The following is an 8523-nucleotide window of genomic DNA, read 5'->3' on the forward strand; positions in this document are numbered from 1 at the left end:
GTTCATATTTTTTAATAGACACGTTTTTAAATTAGAATTGAAATTAAACGATACTCCTCATTCACATTTGTGACCGTTATCAGTTTTCGTGGTTTAGTAATAAGATCGCATTATTTTATCTGCACGGCAGTACTCGTAGTAGTATGTATGCTGACACCGTTACTAAGAAATACGTTACATTTTATTTGGGTACTGGCATTTATATTTATTTCCGATTAATCCACTTAAGTTTATTACCGTTATTAATTTTCGAGGACTGGTAAAAAAAAAAATCATTGAAAAACCCACAGGGGCTCGTATCGTTGTTTACAATGGATCTGTCATACATGTGCTGTATAGTAGTTATTATATAGTACATTAGTCCGAGTTTCCTCTGACCCTTGCCACCCCATTTTTGATATTTCGACAACATAAATATCCAAATATCAAAAATGGGGTGACAAGGGTCAGAGGAAATTCTGACTAATAGTACATGTATGACAGGTCAATTGTAAGTAACGATACGAGCCCCTGTGGAAAAAACAATATGGTGTGGCCTAGCTTCCGACGATATTGGTTCTATGGTATCTCGATATTTGAACTTTTCGGTATTTATTTTATCTATTGCACCACATATTGTGTACTTATATATACCACATGACCATAGGTTATTAGTTCTAAATCACCAGTTTATTTTGGGAAAATGTCAGGATTGCTGATGAGTACACTATTTGATAAATAAACCCAGGCATATTACTGTTTGAAAATAATATCCTTAACCTATGTTCTCAGATAGAATCAATATCTTCTTAAAATTTCTATCACTTTAACAAATTGTTTAACCAGTTTGTTGTCTGATAATGTTATACAAGAGTTAGATCATATGATTACTGTGATGGTCAATGACTAGGAAATCGAATCTATGGTAGCAAATAAGAGTCAAAATGTGAAGCATGTTAATGTCGTTTTTTGGTTGCTTTCGCATTTAACAGGTGTTGACTTGAAAGCTACATTTTACATGATTTATTACTTTTCATTGGAACACCAGTTGTTGTTCAAACAGTCTTAGGTTGATATGTATTTTCATCTTCATGCTGATTGTTCATTCTCAGCAACAATCCCAAAGCAACTGCAATCATCATGGGTGGCTATTTACAAATGCATTTTCTTTAATTCTTTCTTATAAGTATCTGTTGCTGTAGGGCACAGGTGGCATAATGAGTGCCATAGAACTAGCATCCATTTTTCAAGCTGATTACACTTTGTGCAACACATATATTAAATTTTCAACATTAATACAAGTATACGCCATTATCAGATTATTTTTTTGTTGTTGGTCTTACTGCGTTATCAGAGTAACTCCCCTTTTATAACTAGGACTGTACATAACGTCTGTTTATTGTTTGTTCCCACAGCCATCTGATTTATAGTGGAAAATAAATTCATTTTAATACAAACAACAACAAACAGACTTAAATTATATCTTGAGGGTCATTGTTTTTATTAACTTATTTACTGATTGCAGACTTTATGACCTGAAATATCATAGCACTCATGTATAGTAGAGAACAGAAAATCAAAACAAATGGAAAGAAATAATTCAAATTTTGAATCATTTTAAATCAAAAACTGCATTGACTGAGTCTCATAAATTCTGTGACATAACTACACAAGTTTTAAGACCCTTTTTGGTCTGCTTAAATGATAAATATACATTATACAGCTACATCACTCAAATGTATGTTACCGTAGTAGTTGTAAAGACTTTGGTGGGTCAATAAGCTGGTCCAAATCTTCCCACGTCCTATATGTACCAAAATCCATCCAAAAATCTCCTAAAACAAACATTTTACAACCTTGATGGTAATCATATTGATATTTTACAGTCAGCTGATCATTAACATCAGAAGTCTGTTCAGCGGATGCATTAAGTTGAATGATAACTTTGTCAGTGCACATCCATATCTGATGACAGTAACAATCAGTACTGTTTGAGTTTTACGAATAACATGTCTATATAAATGTACATTTGCCTGTATATTATAGAATGTATTTTAGATTTTTAACATAGCTGTAACATTTTTTAAGTCATATCAATATGATGTCTGCAGTGGCAGTTTATAGTGATGTCTAGCACTGGTTTATCATTCCCCAGACATGCAGCATCATCTTCCACCCAGTCACATTATCCTGACACCAGGCCGACCAGTCCTAACACTAACCTCTTGCTACTGAGCGCCAAGCGAGGCAGCTGTTAGTACCATTTTTTGAATTCTTTGGTATGACTCAGTCGGGGTTTGAATCCACGACCTTCCACATTCGAGGCGGACGCTCTAACCACTAGGCCACCAGAGCGGTCACCTGTATATTATATAATAATGTATGAACTGGTAAATCTTGTGATAACGACATGATTAGTTCATTCTGTTGCTTTATTTTTTCTGTGACACTAATAGGTCGTGCATAAAGTATGTATTCATTGAGTGGAGGTGGGAGGTGTTGAAAAAAATTCAAAAAGCATTAGCCTGTGTATGTGGCAGGGTAACTGCTAAGTATGTTCTGCAGCGGTAGGGTTCAACATTCCTTGATAACTGTGAGTAGTCAAGTCAGAAACATAACTAGCAGATGAGTTAGATGCAAAGTGGCTGGTATGCCATGTTAGGCAGAGCCAATATCTGCTTAGAATTATGAAGTGTGATATGTTGTGGTTTTATTGCACATGGTGCACTTTGCAGAAGACATATTTTCCTCTTCATTTTCTGACATGACCAGTTATTTTATCTCATGATTCCGACAGATTATGCATTCCAGACCCTGGTGCCTCATGCGAATTTGTGAAGCCATACCTTGCCAGACTGGGACAATATTGTATTTGTATAGACACATGGATTGCCTTTTTGAACCTATTGTCCTTTACTTTTATGAGTGAGATTCAGAAGCGTGTCTTAAATTTATTACTCATACTAAGCCAACATGAAATGTCACATGATCGCACACACCTTACAAAAATTGTCACCTGAGGAAATAACTGTTATGGTTCATGATTTTGATGATATCGAAGCTGATGATAAAATTTGAGGTCCATTTATTCCAAATGATGATAAGGCTGATAATATTCCAATTTTCCACAGTCGATATCAAAATTTTAGTCACTGGCTGATATTTGACTATTAAAGTTAAGGTCTACTAAATATTAGCTGCTGTCACTTGTTTAAAACTATTATTGGAGATAAATATTTACATTTGCCTTAGAAAAAACATTGGTTATGATTTCTGTAAAATTCAACCTATATATCACTATTATAGTTGATGTTAATACTTTCCTACTTTCTTTTTCAAAGTTTGTTTTACATGGTATTAATTTAAACCTCTACTTATTTTTAATGACTGTACTAATAACTTCATCTTTTAAAATTCAGTTGTCCCAGCTATTCTTGGAACGGGGGTGGTGACTCAACAATGTACATACACAAGGGTGGGATACAAAATGTATGCTTTGCAATGAGTAATGGGAAAGGGGGTTAAAAAAATAACCCATTGTTTGCATGTGTGCTTTATGGACAACCCCTAACATCATTATCAGAATATTATTATTGCCAGCATAACTGTTCTTGGGTAAAGTTATTGGATCAATTAAATGTTTTAACAGCTGACCATAATGTCATTATAGTTCATTTGTGCTTGAAATATCATTCTACATTATAACTATTTTCTCTTCTTTTTGTTAACTTTGTTTGCAGATTAGCATAGATTTCGGCTGATTTTGGTAATTATATGGACTTTTACTAATGGGCCTTGTCACCTGATGGTCGAAAAGATGTTCACATGACCATTCCTCTGATAAAGGTGTGTAGATGAGTCAGCGGCTAAGGACAAGAAGAGAAATATGATGCTGCAAAGGTATATTTTCCATTTGATATATCATAGATGACTCATATCAGCATCCATACTAGAAGTATGGGTGTGACTGACTATCCCATATTCTGCATGAGACTGAAAAAGCTATCTAAAGTTGTCTGCCACATCTCATAACATATATGCTATACATTAATGTGTATAAAGGAAATATTATTTATTTTGTAATAGAGTGGGAACATTTTAATTTGTCATAAAAAATGGTACATTTTCCTTTCCTTAAGCTATGGATCGGTATTTTGAATTATGTATTATTTTTAACATTAACATGAAAAATTTGCAATATTTTTTTGATTACTAAAATACACTAAATGGTTTAACCTTCTATGAGCAACAATTATTAATTTTTCCTACAAACACTAAAGGCATCACATGCTGCATTTCCGGATTAAATACATTAATTCCATTATGTCTTAGATATTTCACTTTGAATTGTTCGCATGTAAATATAAGTTATTGCACACGTATTTTATTATTATGTGCAGTATTAATTTTAATCTTTATTTGGGTGGGTATTCGTAGTGATGATTTAGTATCATTTAATAATCAGCTTTACATGCTGGGTATGCAGATGAGTTTGAATGTTTATTAACCACTGTTGCTTTTAACTACTGCTGTTCTAGTATATTGATAGTCTCTGTATCACAAGTAGAGCAAACCTTTACCTAAAGTTCGGAGTGAAACCAATTTTACATTGTAGGTAATAAGTACAGAGAGAGAGAGAGAGAGAGAGAGAGAGAGAGAGAGTTCACAGGCACTGGCCAAACTGAAAAACAACTTAGTATGATGTATCCCAAAAGATTACCGTCTAGCAAAGAATCTTACAATTGCCAGTCACAAAAATATATCATGTGTTAATTCTACCAGAGACAAAGAACTCTTTCGACCTATGTCCAAAAAGCATAGAAAGAAGACAATATTGTAATAAGTCCCAGATGAAATCAAAGCACAAAGTATTGTGATAAAACTTCATGTAGCAACACAGTTTTGATTCAAAAAGATGCTTTATCACTGACTGTGCACAGCTTCTAACTTACAACTGTACCAAAGCGACACGGTTACAAAGAGTAACTAAAATACCTTCCAGTCAATATACAAACTGCTCCGGTGGCCTAGTGGTTAGATTGTCCGCCTCGGATGTGGGAGGTCGCGGGTTCAATCCTCGGCCGAGTCATACCAAAGACTTGCAAAAATGGTACTAACAGCTGCCTCGCTTGGCGCTCAGCATTAAGAGGTCAGTATTAGGACTGGTCGGCCTGGTGTCAGGATAATGTGACTGGGTGGAATATCATGCTACATATCTGCGGCACGATGCCCCAGTGCTAGACATCACTTTAAACTGCCACACTGCAGACATCGTAGTGATATGACTGAAAAATTGTTAAAGCTACGTTAAAAATCCAAGTCACACACACACACCAGTCAGTAAACAAACAATATGATTACACTGTTGAGCCAGCAGGAGGGTGGAATATGTGTTAAGAAAGGTAGGGACTAAATTCTGAGTACTGACTTAATGTTAACTCAGATGTAAATATTAATCGCCTAGATTTTCTGATGGTTACAAATATACTTGGTACCTCTTTTTGCAATTAAATGTGACCTCTGCTTTATGTTGGTGAAATAAATTATGTAAGATGGGTATGTTTTGATTCCTTTTTGTTTCCACCAATGGTATGCAAGGTGTTCAGACATCTAATGCAAAATGTTTATTTTTCTTTCGTTTGTTCAGTGATTCAATAAAGGCAGTGGGTAATTCCAGAAGGATTACATCATCAAAGGTAAAGGGAAATGCTGCATTACCAGATTACATTAAATTCTTTGGGTAAGTTAATCAGAATGACGAATGTTGATTTGGATGTTAAGATTTTTGTTTATTGAACACACTGGATACTGCACTTTGACTGCAATCGTTTAGGTTCAGTTGTATGGATAACACTCCAATTTCATGTATTTGAATGCAGTTAAAGCAAGTTTTGGTCTGAATTTATATCATGCAAGTTAGAGGCATCATTTGTCTCGATAGCAATGTAAGGAGCATTGTGGACAGCACTTTGATTTTAGTATACTTTTATAACATCAATTTTTATAGTAAACTGCTGAAGAAAATTAGTTCAGTTTATCAGTGTTCAATGTTGCTTCATTACAGGTATATATTTATGAGATACTTTTTGTCTCTGTATTATATAATCAAAAAATTAAACTAACATATGAACAATCTACTACATTTGGCAACATTTTAGAGAGAAAATTGTGGTGGTTCTAATAAATGGATGATCTATTTTGAACATATACATTATTGTTATTGCAGAGACTTCATTGTCTATCAATATTACTATAAATTAGTGCTACTTTCCTTTTAATAATAACTGTATATATTGGACACAATAAAATAATTATTTTTTCCTGTACTAGAACGGTGAAACTTTTTTGACACCTAGGTCATATGTTCCAAGACTTAAAAAATGAAATAAATTTGTGTTTAATTTGTACCCCCATTTTGCATTAAAATTAATAAACAGAAAGCTTATTTGATAATAAAATGAAAGAAATTAACATTGTATTGTTATCACTTATTCCTCTTTTTTCCATCATGAGCATTAAAGAAAATGTATCCACAAACTCCATATATGCAGCATAGACATCTATACTGTAGCACGTAACATGTACATCAGATAACACAAGACACAATGTTTACTGACATGAACATAGAGAAACAAATCGTGTTTGGTTGTACTCAGAGGTTTGAATGTCTTATCTGATTGAAAACTGGACCCAACAAAATCACAAACGAGAGTGAAAAAGTGAAATGATTGCTTGAAGGTATGTACCATTCACACATGACGCAGTGTTATGTGCAAAATAACCAAGATAGTATTATATCCAGTTCAATTATATGACAGTATCTTGCAAATAAAAATCATTATTTGTATTTTGCCAGCAGGATATTGAAGACAAAGGTTATTTTTTTTATTGCAAAGCAAGCTGACCTTGGAAGCTGACTTTGGATACTTTTAAGCCGATTATATTTTAAAGGATATCAATAAAAAGGTTATTTTTTTCAAAGCAAGCTGACTTCGGATTCTTTTAAGTGTGCTGATTTTATATATATATATATATATATATATATATATATATATATATATATATATATATATATACACACACACACACATGCACACAAAGTCGGCCCACATAGGAAAACTACTTTGCTTCCTTTTGACCAGTATTCACAGGAATTTTGGAAATAAATTTAAATAATGAAACAATTTTTTTAGTACTTCATTCATGGACATCGATGATCCAGGGTCACCTAGATGATTTGGAGAAAATAAAATCATTTGATGAATTCATGAAGGCCAGAAGAGAATTTGCAGACAATATGATAATTAACACGGATGAAATTCCAGTGTGCTTTGATCTCATTCCTGGATGGACTGTCAATAAGATGGTGGTTGAAAGTATGAGAATTAGCATGACTGGTGCAGATCATAAATAAAATGACTTTAGTCCATGCAGTTTCCGCTTAAGGAGATGTGTTGCGTCCAACAATACATTTTCACTGTATGACAAAACTAAAAAGATATTCATGCACCGAAAGAATGCATCATATATGTGCAGGAGAAGGGTTGGGTTGATGAGATGATGCTGCAATGGATTAAACAAAAGTACACAGTTTTATATTTTTTTTTAAAAAATTTAAGTTAGAGTGCATTTTCCGACATGTAATTTTCAAATGATTTAAAATGTGCCCACAACTTAAGACTGGAAAAGAAACTATGTGTTCCAGAACATACAGTGCACAAAAAGGTACATTCAGAATTAATTTATGGTGTCTCAACATATACGGTAAATATAGTAGATATAAATATTTATGAATAACATTCATAGGAGTTTCTGGAATTACTTCACGCATTTTTTATAATTAATTTTATCTGGTTGTAGTCTGATTAAATTCTTGAACTTTTTCAGCGTTGAATCAAGCCCTTGGTGATCATCAATTATCTCCTCATAATAATCTAAGAATGTTTTCAGCCATTCATGCGGAGATGATCCAACAAAAGGTGGTGGTTGACCATGATCGCCACACGTGATAACAGCAGTATTTCGAGTCAGTAACCAGTCAAGAAACATTTTTAATACATCTCGAGATACCATGCATATTTCATGCCAAATAATTATCTAAGGAATATATTTTTTACCCATTCGTTCCCGAGTCCACGTATCTGCTTTCTATCTAAAGAAGCTGTGATAAGTATGAGATTTAAGTCCTCGCTCTTTTATTTCTCTGGCGGGTCTATGTGTCGGCGTCAAAACAGCCGTGTCAAGATTCCCTGAACCATGGTTCAGGAATAATTCAATTGCACGTGTTGTCTTACCAGAACCAACGCACCCGTTAAGATAAACGGTTTTATGTCTGGCCACAGGATCATATACCGATGGTGCTGATGATGGTTGTGACATTCGACTATTTTTATAATATATATCCTTTGATTCAACGTCGGCGAATCCAGAATAACTCAGTATTTTTTCTCTTTTTATTCTCCATTCGCCCCATGTTGCATCGGTACCAATCCGCATGTTTTTTTTTTATCCATATAAAATGAATCTGTGTCAATTCTAATCGAG

The 8523-nt window shown here is 33.9% G+C and overlaps 1 long non-coding RNA gene across 1 annotated transcript; it reads left to right on the top strand.

Moving 5' to 3' along the window:
* The first annotated feature begins 3723 nt into the window (after positions 1-3723).
* Positions 3724-6450, top strand: LOC149772748 (uncharacterized). Its single transcript, XR_016417603.1, has 2 exons — positions 3724-3879; positions 5627-6450. It is a non-coding gene; the product is annotated as an uncharacterized LOC149772748 (long non-coding RNA).
* The last annotated feature ends 2073 nt before the right edge of the window (positions 6451-8523 follow it).

This window comes from Sinohyriopsis cumingii, unplaced genomic scaffold (assembly GCF_028554795.1).
Source record: "Sinohyriopsis cumingii isolate HCF-2022 unplaced genomic scaffold, ASM2855479v2 utg001176l, whole genome shotgun sequence".
Lineage (NCBI taxonomy): Eukaryota > Metazoa > Mollusca > Bivalvia > Unionida > Unionidae > Sinohyriopsis > Sinohyriopsis cumingii.